The following is a 12,861-nucleotide window of genomic DNA, read 5'->3' as shown; positions in this document are numbered from 1 at the left end:
GGCGATTTTAATATAAATCTGGGATGTTTGTTATTCAATCATCCTGAGATAGCGTATATGGGGCGGAAACCAAAAGTTTATAAATCTTTATCCCAATTAAAGGAGTTGCATGGACTAGTAGATGTATGGGCACAATTGGAGGGAAATAATCCAGGGTTCACCTACTTTTCCGCCCCACACAGAACCCATGTAAAACTGGATTATTTTTTTATTTCTCAATGTATGGTTCAGGGTAGCAAGATTATAAAATTCCCAAGAGTTATGTCCAACCATAATCCCCTGGTACTTGAAGCTAATATTCAATGTAAAACTCAGGTAACTAGCTGGACTTTTAATAGGGCCTTGCTAAATGACAATTCTTATATTCACTATATGGGAAAGTGGATTCCTAGGTTTTTAGAGGAGAATTTAGGAAGTAGGAGTATTCAAAATGTTTGGGATACCCTCAAATCGGGTATTAGGGGAGAGACGACGAAATATGGTTGGGAGACCCAAAAGAAAGAGAGAAATAAGATCAAGGAGCTCTATTAAGTATTGGGAAAGGCTGAGACTAATCTTGTTAAGGTGTTATCGGAGGGCGGGGAGGCAGATGTAGCACAAAGATCACAATTGCTAAATCTGCCATAACTGAAATCTCACTTGCCAAATCATCTGGTCGATATCTAGCCTGGCGGTCCAAACTTTATGAGAGCAATAAAAGGGTGGGTCATATGCTGGCTGTTCGGGCTAGAGAAAAGCGGCACAAACACGTATTACAGGAATTTTAGATCCTGACATTGGTTTGGTAAGTGATTCAGGAGCAATTCTTTCGGCATTCCAAAAGATTTATCAGAAGCTATATTCGGAAGATATAAATGATAATTGTAGGACCCAAGCCGAAATCGAGAGGTATCTCAACGAGAGTAAACTAGATCAACTGACTTCTGTAGACCAGAATATGTTAGATGCTCCGATCAGGCTGGAGAAACTACAAATGGCTATAGAATCACTTCTGCCCTGCAAAGCGGTCGGGACTGTTTCCTTACCAAGGGAATTTTATAAGGTTTTTCGGACTCAATTGATGCCCATATTGTTTGAGATGTTTAATTTAGTGCAAAGTGGGGATATACCTCCAGAATCTTGGAAGACAGCTAAGATTGTAATATTTAAAAAAAAAAAAGGCAAAGTGGCGACTGACCCCAGGGCATATAGACCTATCACTTTGAACAATAGTGATATTAAAATCTATTCTAAGATCTTTACAAATAGATTAGCGTCAGTCATTAAAAAAATGGTATCCCCCCAGCAACATGGTTTTGTTCCCGGCCGGGAAACTATTGATCATATTCGTCGGACAATAGCCTTATTTGATTACACCAAGGTTACAGGAGACCCTATGGCCTTAATTCTGCTGGATGCAGAAAAGGCATTTGATAGGGTCTCCTGGCCTTTTTTATGGGCTGTCATGAAACAAAATGGTATAGGGGAAGGATTTATAAAAACCATTCAAAGTATGTATAAAGACCCAACCGCTAGAATTGTTTTGATGGGAGCTCAGTCGGGGGTAATTAATATAACACGTGGCACAAGACAAGGATGCCCGTGCTCCCCTCTATTATTTGCCATCTACATTGATCCTTTAATCAGGAAAATTTTGGAAGATCAAAGAATTCAACCTGTTCAGGCTAGGGGGAGGGAGGGGGTCAACATTTTGGCATATGCTGATGACTTAGCTATTATAACATCTGCTCCCCGCTCAGCTCTTGTAGAGATAAACAATTTAACTATACAATTTGGCAATATATCTGGATATCATTTGAATGAACATAAAACTCAAATCGTTATCAAAGATAAAATTACATTAGTGGACCAGCAGATAGTACAGAGTGCCAGATATGTAGGTATAGAAATAAGCTCTAAACCAGAGGATATTGTTGATATTAATCTGAAACCACTGTTACAGAAAATCAAACTAGACTCGCGGAGAATTAATAATTTACATTTGACATTAATTGGGAGGAGTAATGTCATTAAAATGATATTCTTACCCAAATTTTTATATTATTTTAGAGCGATTCCCTTAGAGATAAATAAAATCTGGCTTCAGAAATTAAATCAGCTAATTTCGTGGTTCCTATTGGCCGGGGAATGCCCACGAAGGGCTCTTAAATATATGACTTTAACTAGAAACCGGGGAGGGTGGTCTGTGCCTAATTTTCAAATGTGTTATTGGGCAACAGCCTTTAAACAGATGGTTGAACTGCTGAAAAGGGAAAATTTGGGATGTGGGGAAATATCAATTTATTATTTAATTTATGGGGTAGAAGCTAGAGGGTTCCTTATGCGTCATATCGATTATGCCTATTTCAAGAGGGTCAGATTTAAGGCTCTGCTCGGGGCCTTTAGGATCTGGACTGCCGTTATGAAATAATTCGGGATCGGGCGGATACACAGATACTCCCCTCTAGTAAACAATAAATTACTTCCGGAGATATTTCAAGACACATATTTCAAATATTGGAATGAGAAAGGAATTCTGTTTATAGGGGATCTTATATCCAATACTGAAATATCTACCTTTGAGGTAATTAAAGAAAAATTTGGGATCGAAAATAAACATTTCTTTAAATATTTGCAGATAAGGGATTTTCTCACCAAAAATCTCGCGCAATAGAATTCCTTTACTAGATCTGATTCTGGGGGGCCAATCTGCTACGTCTACTCTATATAAACTTATAAATGCAAGGATGGGCGATGATTTATCAAAACACTTTGACAGATGGAAAACGATGCTACAAGCCGGACAGGGAGAGTGTGAAGATTCCCTCTTGTTTAGTCAAACGGCTTGTATATCAGCCAATCTACAGGTACAATGCTATAAGCCATGGTGTAACTTAGACATAACTCCGGCTCGCATTCATAGATGGGGAGGAACTTCGGGGATACATTGCGCTCGGTGTGGGTTGCTGGCAGCAGATAGTACACACGTTTGCCACCTGTCCTAACCTGTGTCAACTGCTGGTTAAAACCGAACAACGTCTTGAATCTATAATGGGATATTTTGTCGCACTGACTCCCCAGGTTATAGTGTTAGGGATTAGTAATCAGGAAATGGAGGAATCTGATCGGAAATTGGTTTATGTCGCAATGGCTGTATTCCGGCTTTGTCTTACCAGTGTCTGGCTCGATCAGGATCCTCCATCTATACATGTGTGGTTTGGCAAATTATTGTCTATTTACAACTGGGAGATTTCTGTGTTTAGGAGAAGGGGAGCCAGGGCAAGGTTAAAGGGGGAAAACATTTGGGAACCATTATCCAAATGGTTAAATAAGGATTAATTGGTCAATGTGATATGAATAACCCCTTTGTTTCTTTATTTCCCTTTGGTTTTTGTATTTTTTTTCTTTTCATTTGTTTCCTTTTTCTTGGTATTAACTCTCTTGTCAGGGATCCACCGGGGTGGGACGTGGCGGGGGGGGGGGGGGGGGGGGGGGGGGGAAGGGGGGGGGGGATAAAATTAGAAATCTGGACATCAGCCATATTTTTCTTATATTATGTAACTTTGTGTAATATTTTATTTGTTCTGATGTTCCAATAAAAAAATTAAAAAAAAAAAAAAAGGGGGGAAACTACTAGTGCATCCAAAGGCAGCTGTCCTTTGATGTACGCAGGGTCGTCAGGGGCAGGTCTATATTTTTTTTTTAAATCGATCCAGGGATAAAGAATCCTGGCTCGTACTGGATCTTTGAATACGTCAGGGGCATGTTTAATGACCCCTTTAATCATTGGTAATGTTTGTACAGTTTTTTGGGACTGTTCAAATGTATCTAAAAGTAAATCCTCCTCTGCTGTGTCTGAGTGCATTGTCACACCGTGAAAAACGGCAGCCCTATTAATCAATTGTCCAAAACCAATGTTATCGTCTGGGGGAGATGGTTTTGTTGGGTATGGTTTAGGGCTTGGGAGGTCTGGTAGATCTATTGGGTCTGGGTAATTCCAATCGTCCTGTGGTGGGTCGTCTGGATCCGTGAACGGATAATTGGGGTCTCCCCCCACCCCTAGGTCATCATCATCATCATCATCTGGTGGTGGTGTATGTGGTGGAGAAGTTACAGGCAGAGGTGGTGTAACAGGTTTAGGGAGAGGAAGGGGGTTAGAAGGAAGTACAGGAGAAGAAGGAGGCAGAGGTGATGTAGCAGAGTCCTTCTTCTTGACAGGCACTGGAGGGGTGTGTGCTGTGTCTAACTTCCTCTTCTTGCATGGCACAGCTGTGAAATGTCCTGTTTTAGGGTTAATGTAGATTTTTTTCTGTCTAAGATTGACAGGATCCCGATGAAAAAGTTCCTCTTCCTGGACAACCGCTTTTGGCGCCGATTTTTTCGGATCTGAGCGGGGCGGTTGTTGAGTTTTTTGCTCTTTGGCCTTAGGAGGCGTGGTAGAATCCTTAGGCTTGTTTTTCGGTTCCGAACGTTTTGGTTTCGGAGCCGAGGTGTGATCCTTAGGCTTAGAAGTGTTCGAAGCCGGTTTATCAATGGGCCTCGAGGTGTTCGGGCCGATTTGTCTTTCGGCGTTGAAGGAGTCAGAGCCAATTTCGGAGCCGAGTGTTCTTTTGGTTTCGGTGCCGAAGGTGCCGGTGGGACTATTACATGCGGTTTGCTCAGTCCCGAGCTACTGAAAGGCTTGTCTTTTTCCTTCGGAGCCGGGCTTCTGAAGTGTGTTTTCGGTTGCGACTGGGGCAAACAGGCGAAGTCTTGGCCAGTGCCTTTTGGTTTGGTGATGGGTTTGGGGTAGGGGCAGTAGTACTCACTCGTTGACCTGGAGTGATGGGGTCATCCGAGTCTTCTGCCTCTGACACGATTTCCAGATATTTGGAATCTTCTTCTGAGACATCCGTACCCTCGCTGAAGAGGTCCGCTGGTTCCAGAGCTGACCTCTGGCGCCATTATGTGTCGTCGAGCCCAACGATCTCTGAAAGAAATCTTTTGATCGAAAAGAGGCACAGGCTGGGCAGCTGGACTCGTCGTGTTCTGGTGAGAGGCACATGTTGCAGACCTTATGATGGTCACTGTGTGGAAACTTCGCTCCACACTGGGGGCATTTTTTGAACAGCGTCCTTTCCATGAGCCGTAGACCTTACGGCGATGATAGGTCCAGGGGCCCGCGTCGATGACTGGAATCGAAGATTTCGTGGTTCGAAGTCAATTCGAAGAGTTTGAGGAAGTTTTGAGCGTCAAAAAAGTTTGAAAGTTAAGTTTCGAACTGAAGCACAAAAGTTGCATCCGAACCCAATGGCAGAAAAAAACAATCTGAGGATGGAGTCGATACTCATGCGCACTATCGTCCAAGGAAGGAGTTACCTATCTCTTGACTACAAAGACTTCTTCCAAGACAACAACAAGGTGCAAGCATCCGAGCCCAACACCAGATGGCGATCTAATGCTAAGAGTGTGATCTGCAGCTCATATGCCTTGAACATAAGCTTCCCTTCCTGAATGAGGTCATGAGTCTTGGATTTATGCTCATCAGGCAGGTATTGCATCCCTCGCTCCAGCTCATCATAATGAGCTCTGTCATACCTTGCTAAGAGTGCTTGGGTATTAGCTATGTGCCAATGATTGGCTGCTTGCGCTGCTACACTTTTGCCTGAGGCATCTATTAACTTGGACTCTATCGGGAGGCGGAGCGTCTCCTGTTGAATGAGAATTAGCTCGTTTATGAGAATTTGATACCACCAACGAATCTAGGGGACCCTGACCCGTAATGAAAACTGGGTATGTAGGTGACGCTTTGAAATTTCTTATCTACTCTAGGTGTGAGTACCCTAGCTCACATTGGATCTTTGAATACCTCACCTGCATGTTTTAAAATACCTTTGACCATAGGTAGAGTATGTTGACTTTTGTGATGAACTGGGTGTCTCAAATAGGAAATCTTCCTCCGTAGGCTCCTTATGAAGTTGCACTCCATGATACTATGCAGTTCTATTAAGCAACTCAGTAAACCACACATTATCATCTGGACTAAAAGGTCTCGATGGGTAATGGTCTGGATCATTTTCATTATTAGGATCAGTGTTATAGTCGACCCAGGGGTCTAGAGCATCGACTTGTGGCACATGTGTCCCCTCCTCTAGATTCCTATGCTCCGCATCCTGCTGATTTAGAGGTTGTGGCTGAGGGGAATTTGTAGGTGTTGTGAGTTTATGATCAAAAGGTAGAGAAGGTAAGGAAGGTAAAAGAGTTGGGGGGAGAAGTATTAGTTTCCATATTCTTTTACTTTAACAGGATATGGTAAGATTCCTCAAATTCTGGCTTTTTTTTGTCTGGCAGCTTTGCATAAAGGTGTCCAGTTTTAGGGTTGATAACCAGTTCCTTTTGTTTGGGGTCAGTGTTAGTAGGTGGAACTTCCAAACAAGGCTCCTTTGATGGAGGATGAGCAGTTTTATCCTTTGGGGCTAGAATGTTTGGCGTCGAAGATTTCAGAGCAGATGATTTTGGAGCTGAGAGTTTGGGTTCCGATGATTTTGGTGCTGAAGCCTTTAAAGCGGTACAAAAGGAGGTGGTGATGGACGGAGCATCAGAACCAATCAAACACTCACACCCAGTCAACAGATCTGGGTTTGATCCATCACCGTTCTTTAGCCCACTCTGCCACCCCAGTTCAGACATGGCCATATGCAAATCAGTCTGACCCTGTGCCTCATGGGAACAGTCCAGCCCGAACTGCCAAGCCATGCCTTCCCTGGACCGGAAACAAGCTTCCTAGGACCGGTTTCTGGCATTTCAGCAGTCTTCAGCCAGGCTTGCTTGAATCCAGTGGCAAAGTGAGCAAGGGACTCACGTCTGAGCATACCCTGCCAACTTATGGCGAACAAAGCGGTACAAAAGGGGGTGGTGATGGACGGAGCATCAGAACCAATCAAACACTCACACCCAGTCAACAGATCTGGGTTTGATCCATCACCGTTCTTTAGCTCACTCTGCCACCCCAGATCAGACATGGCCATATGCAAATCAGTCTGACCCTGTGCCTCATGGGAACAGTCCAGCCCGAACTGCCAAGCCATGCCTTCCCTGGACCGGAAACAAGCTTCCTAGGACCGGTTTCTGGCATTTCAGCCGTCTTCAGCCAGGCTTGCTTGAATCCAGTGGCAAAGTGAGCAAGGGACTCACGTCTGAGCATACCCTGCCAACTTATGGCGAACAAAGCGGTACAAAAGGGGGTGGTGATGGACGGAGCATTGGCTTGTCTTTCGGTGCCGAAGTCTTGAGCTCGGTCCCCAAAGGTCAATCGATCCCGAGCCTGAAGGCTTTGTAACTTGTTTTGGTGCCGGGCCCGAAGGCGGGGCTTTTGAAACCTTATATCGATGCGTACCTTGGCCTGACGGCCTAGGAGGGACCAGAGACTTTTTAAAGGGTAGTTTTTGGGGCAGAGGTGTGTCTTTACTCATGGTACCCTGACCAAGTGTGATGTCTTCTTCGATTTCGGAGTCTTCCTCGGGCACATAAACTTGTTCTTCCTCCTCTGCCTCGGCACCCTGTGCTTCGAAGATCTTTTGGTCGACATCTCCATAGAGGTCGGGAGCAGAGTCTTTGTAGTCCTTGTGTTGATACATCTTGTGACGTCTTCTTCGATCGGAACGATCAGCAGGCTTCGCAGTGGTCTTTGTCGTGGTGATAAACATGAATTGCACACGTCGTGGAGATCGGTGTATGGCTACTTAGAGTGGCACCCGGGGGAGAATTGGAATGGAGTCTGTTCCATCAACTGCAAACTCGGTCGACGTGGCTAGGCCCAAGACCTTGCACAAGACCTTTCGATCGAAGGTTTTCGAAATGGAAATGATACGCCAAGGCAGGAATACGCGATCGAGAAACAATACGATTGAGGGTAGTGGATTACGCACAGAGGGGAACCGGAGAACGGTGTTGAACCGGAAAGCAGCAATTCACGTCCGAACCCAATGGCGGAAAAAAAACAATCTAACAATAGAGTCGATGCCCATGCGCACTATCACCAAAAGGAGGAGTCACCTACCTCATGACTGGAAAAGACTTCTTCGAACAAAAACAAAGTGCAAACGTCCGGTCCCAACACTAGATGGCAGACTTATGCACAGCATGTGATCTACAGCTCACATGCCTCGAACATGAAGTTATCAGTTAACAGGTAAGAACAGGTTTGTGGAGTTTGTATTCTGGGGTTAGAACCAGGGTTCCCCCAGGATCGAGGATGTACTCTTTGAACACCCTTAGCGGCACTAGAGCGGCCAGGAGCAGAGTGCTGAGGCCCAATGTTATCCAATGGGGGATAGGGGGCCTCCGGTTGTTGGCTGCTTAGGAGCAGGCCACCGTGATGTGGGAGCAAAGCTCCTGGTGCTAGGCTCAGGGCAAAGGGGGATCCGAGTTAGCACTCAAAGTACACCCGGAGCGGCGGCTTGGTGCAGGGTGCTGTTTCGGCGTCGGGTGCCCTGGTGTTTTCATTGGGAGTTGCCTGTTTTGGATTTTGGCTGCAGGCTTGGTCCAGGAAGACTTCCAGAGAAACCAACAGCTGAGCAGGTATGTTGGAGGACTCTGGAACGTAGGTGCACCTCGGGTTCTCCTCTCCAGTGCGCAAATTGGCTGGATTCAGGGGTGTCTTTTGAAGTAGGATTTCACCTTACTGGGCCACTGGCAGCTGAGGGGCGGGTAGGGTCAGAGAGAGGGACCGATTTTTCCATATAACAAATACCCTGGGACATCCTTACCACTCAGCCAGCATAAAACCCCTGTGTAGGCCCTTCTGTTCGATATGTTGGCCTCTTTGTTAAATTGACCATAGTTCTGTCATTTTTCGTGTATAGCAGGCTGAAGACAGGTCTGATCCAAATCATATCCAGCTCCTCTCTCTGTGAGGCCTCCTGCTCCAAACTAAGAGCCCCCACCCTACTCGTGTGCTAAGTTCACTATCTCAAAGTTCAACATCCCCCTGTTCTTTCGACATACAGCAGGCTGCATCCTGGGCTAGTACATACTTTTAGGGGTGTTGCCACCACAGATGTGTCAAGCTGAGGCGAGAATGTGGAAACACAGGACGTGAAGATTTATATATGTATATACAGAATCCCTTTACAATACACATTTTCTGCTTGCCCATCTAATTTACGACAAGCGCATGGCCTGAGATATGAACTTTCACCTAGCTCACGTACCACAGTTACTGGAAAAGGCGTCACTATGTATGGTAAAATATGAGAACCATACCATAAGTGGCGAGGCGTGAGATGATGATACCGTAGGCACTTTTACCGCCATAAAGAGTGTAAGAAGGGAGACCACAGAGACATCTTTGGACTACCCCTCTTACCCGTCTGTTAGTAGATGGCAGGCGGGTGTGGGTGCTCCCCAAAAGCTTTTGTATTTTGTTTTTAAGATACAATTCAATTAGCCAATATATTTGCTGTATATGCTATTTTGCTATGCTATTTTGTTCCTAAATTGTTTTTTTCTTATTGAGCATTTCATACTTGTATTACATTTACAAAGCTGCTTTCTTTTTGGTTTTAGGTAGGTACGTGAGTATTCTCAGTATTTTAGATCAAGTGTGTTTTGCATTCTGAGAACATTTTCCTTGACTTAACTTACGTTTTTCATAATGCATTTATAAATGTGTCTTTGAGGTTTAGTCTTTCTCTCTCTCAGACAGTACAATAGTTTTAATACAGAAATGCCATCTTATCCATGTGACTATCGGGATTCTGTATTTTGTATTTTTATGCCTTTGTCTTGCAGTTTTTGAAGTTGCACCTTCTTAATTAAACTGCTAAAACTCTCAGTATCAGTTTCCATGGCTCACATGTCTGTTTCCTTCATTTTTAGAGCGAGCGTTCCCAGACACCCCGGCTCAAATTAAGGTGCCCCTTTTTGTCCCTAACTCACTCCCTCAATCACTCTGTGAAGACTCCAAGAGCTCTGTGCTCAGCCCCCTGCCCTCTTGACCCTTAAATAAATCTCCCTCCAACATTTGGTGCCGTGACTCGGATTGGCAGTACCAGCAGACAGCTGGGACCGAGAAGACGCAGACTAAACACTTGTTGACTCCTTTCTGACTGAACCTCAGAGACAGACACTCGGGTAAGTCTATGATTGCTGCCTGATGTGAGTGTGTCTTTTGGTAACCGTTTTTGAGAGGAGCGCTTGTGAGACCTCTGCGTTCCTTCTCCCTTTCAGTTTTTCTTCCCTGTCTGGCTGGTCTCGCTAAAGGACATTCTAAAGCTGAGGAAGCTTGTGTGCGAAATGGAATTCTGAGCCAGAGAGTGAAGTTAGGAAGTTAGGTGATTTACGTGTTTTTCTTGCTATAAATAGACGTAGTTATTACTGTGCCTCTCATAGAGCCAAAGGAAAGACTGCGTCTGGCATCTTTCAAGGGCTCACTTTGCTTCATTGATGTTATAACTTGTTACTGTGCCTTTTTGAAAGCCAGGGAAGACTGCGCCTGGCATCTTTCAGTGGTGCTCATTTTTTAATTATTGTTATAACGTGTTATTGTGCCTCTCCACATATAGCAAGGGGAGGGCCTCTGACTGAGGAGTCACAGGGACCTGACAGAGAGGGAAAGGTTGCGATTACAATCTTTCAGTGGTAATTTATGTGTTTTTTTTCCAGTGCTTCTCTGAAAATTCAGAGGGGGCCCCTATTTCAGTACTAATAGGGAAGAGGTTGATTACCCCGGCGGCCCGCCTAGCTAACGGGCTCACGGATATCTCCTGTTTAGAGTGGATTACAAGTGGTTTCCCCGGGATGATTTATTAGATATATTTTCGCTAGCTTAAGCATTGTTTTTTTTAGGGCTTACATTACCTTTTTTTTTACTATTATAGAGATATATTTTGTGCAACGGAGATAGAGTTTACGCCTGTGCAGGAAGGCAAGGAGTTGCATGATGCAAACCTCAGCTTTTTGCGGGCTCAGGAGCGGTTCCGAGTCCCAGATAAGATGTGCCACTTTACGTCTTGTGACTGGCACATGAGGATTTATGATAAACAGTTATCAGACTTCCTCGGCTTTTGCGAGGGACTGTCAGTATATATTTTTATTTTCAAAGACAGTCAACATGAGTATTGTGCGATTATGGTTTATGAACAGAACGCCTTCCAATGTGGTTTTTTGTTCTCTTCCTGTGTTACAATGAAATGTAAAGACGTTTATTTTTTGCTATGTTATTTTAAGACACCCTTCTGTACACATTTAGGACAGCAGAGGAGAATGCGTAAATAGCTCTGTGAGTTTATATATATATAGATAGACGTGTACATAATATGCTTCCCATTTTGTATAATTGAAGTGTGAATATTTTACGGTCAAATGTCTTTTTATTATGGACTTTTTTTTAGCATGCATTGTGGTTGTCTTTTTAAGCATCTGTGCCTGGCGCACCGACCTTTCATTTATTTAGTAAGACCAATAATAACTAGGATTGTTACTGTTTTTTTTAATATCAAAGCTGTTGCCTTTTTGTGAATAAATAGTATTATATAGTTACCCCTCGCCCCCCCAGCCCCTGTCTCACCCATGTGGCGCAGCACCACATTTAATTAGCACAGGTCACTTTCAGATAACCGACCACGTAGTGCACAACAATAAACCATCAAAATGTTGAAATATTTCCTCACGTTTATATTTTCAATTATGTACTTGGTGACAGGAGATTGCGTCTGGAGTCTCTCACATTGTGCCACAAATACATGTTTATGGGACTGCGTCTGGCAGCTCACATTTGTTTTGAACTTTGATTACTTATTTGGTGTAAATTGTATTGTTTGAACATTTAATTCTGCAAGGAATGGGAGGCATCTTATCGCATTGAGTTTAACAGGGTCTTTTTTTTACAAGTGCGTGCTTGCAATAGGGGAGATACTTTCCTTCATCACATCGCATTGTGGTTTCCTATCTCAGGCCTGGCAGTAGCCAACGTCTTTCGACTTCTCTCTCCATATTGTAATGGGTGTCCTCTGTTCTTCTCCTTTTTCAGCTACATGCGGTGTACTTTAATAGATATAATGTCTGTCACCTTCTCTCGATTTGCAATTTAGCGTCTCTCCCTCTCTTACCTGGCTTATAGGCCTTTCTCCCTGAAGTGACGCAAATACTGTTCAATAGATGCTCAATTTCATTATGATTCATGATCAAGAATACTGTGACCTTTGAGAAAATTTTTGTAGCGTGTGTGGCATTTCTATTTTCTTGAATATTTCCCAGAAATGACCACAATGCGTCATGTCCTATAGGTCAGAGGCACCTGATAATGTTGTCCTTTTGTGGTCAATAGTTCATCATTAAAAGAGTATAAAAATCTGCTCCTTAGTCCAATCGATGGACTACCCCGCTGCAGTGACCCCTTGTGTCACTGACGCCTGTGTGGTCTCCTTCAGCCCTCTATCTAAGCATCTTTGGCTGAAGCTCTAATTTCTTATTGTACTTTGGAATGGTCTTTTTCTCTCTCCTCTGCATTGCCCTTATTCTAAAACATTATTGCAAAGCACTAATGGTTGTCCCTCCTAACTTAACGTGTGCATTCCTAGCATTGCAGTTAAGTGTATGTTGCATTTTGAAAGTATTTCCATTGACTTAAAATATATTTGCATTACAGGAGTTTGTTCTTCACTCCAGAAATGTGTCTTTAAATGCCAAGACTTTGCGAAGACTCCCAGGCTATATATTGAACTTTAAAAAAAGCGGTTCTCCTTTCATATAGATCAGACAGCTATTGTTCCCTATCGTTTACACGTCTATTTTGTCATACTTTTGCAGAAGCACCCCCTCAAATTAAGCTGTCTTGGTGCAAGTGCCCCAGGACCATGAAATTTCACCCTTTCATTGCATGTAAATGTATTTAGAAATTGT

The 12,861-nt window shown here is 43.7% G+C and overlaps 1 protein-coding gene across 7 annotated transcripts in view; it reads right to left on the bottom strand.

Moving 5' to 3' along the window:
- The window catches only part of KDM5A (lysine demethylase 5A), a 1,031,636-nt gene that overhangs the window by 567,561 nt on the left and 451,214 nt on the right, over positions 1-12,861 (bottom strand). The window lies entirely within an intron of this gene.

The sequence above is a fragment of the Triturus cristatus genome, chromosome 4_1 (assembly GCF_964204655.1).
Source record: "Triturus cristatus chromosome 4_1, aTriCri1.1, whole genome shotgun sequence".
Taxonomy (NCBI): Eukaryota; Metazoa; Chordata; class Amphibia; order Caudata; family Salamandridae; genus Triturus; species Triturus cristatus.
Note: the sequence above shows the minus strand (reverse complement) of the source record. Positions and strands in the feature narration are given on the sequence as shown.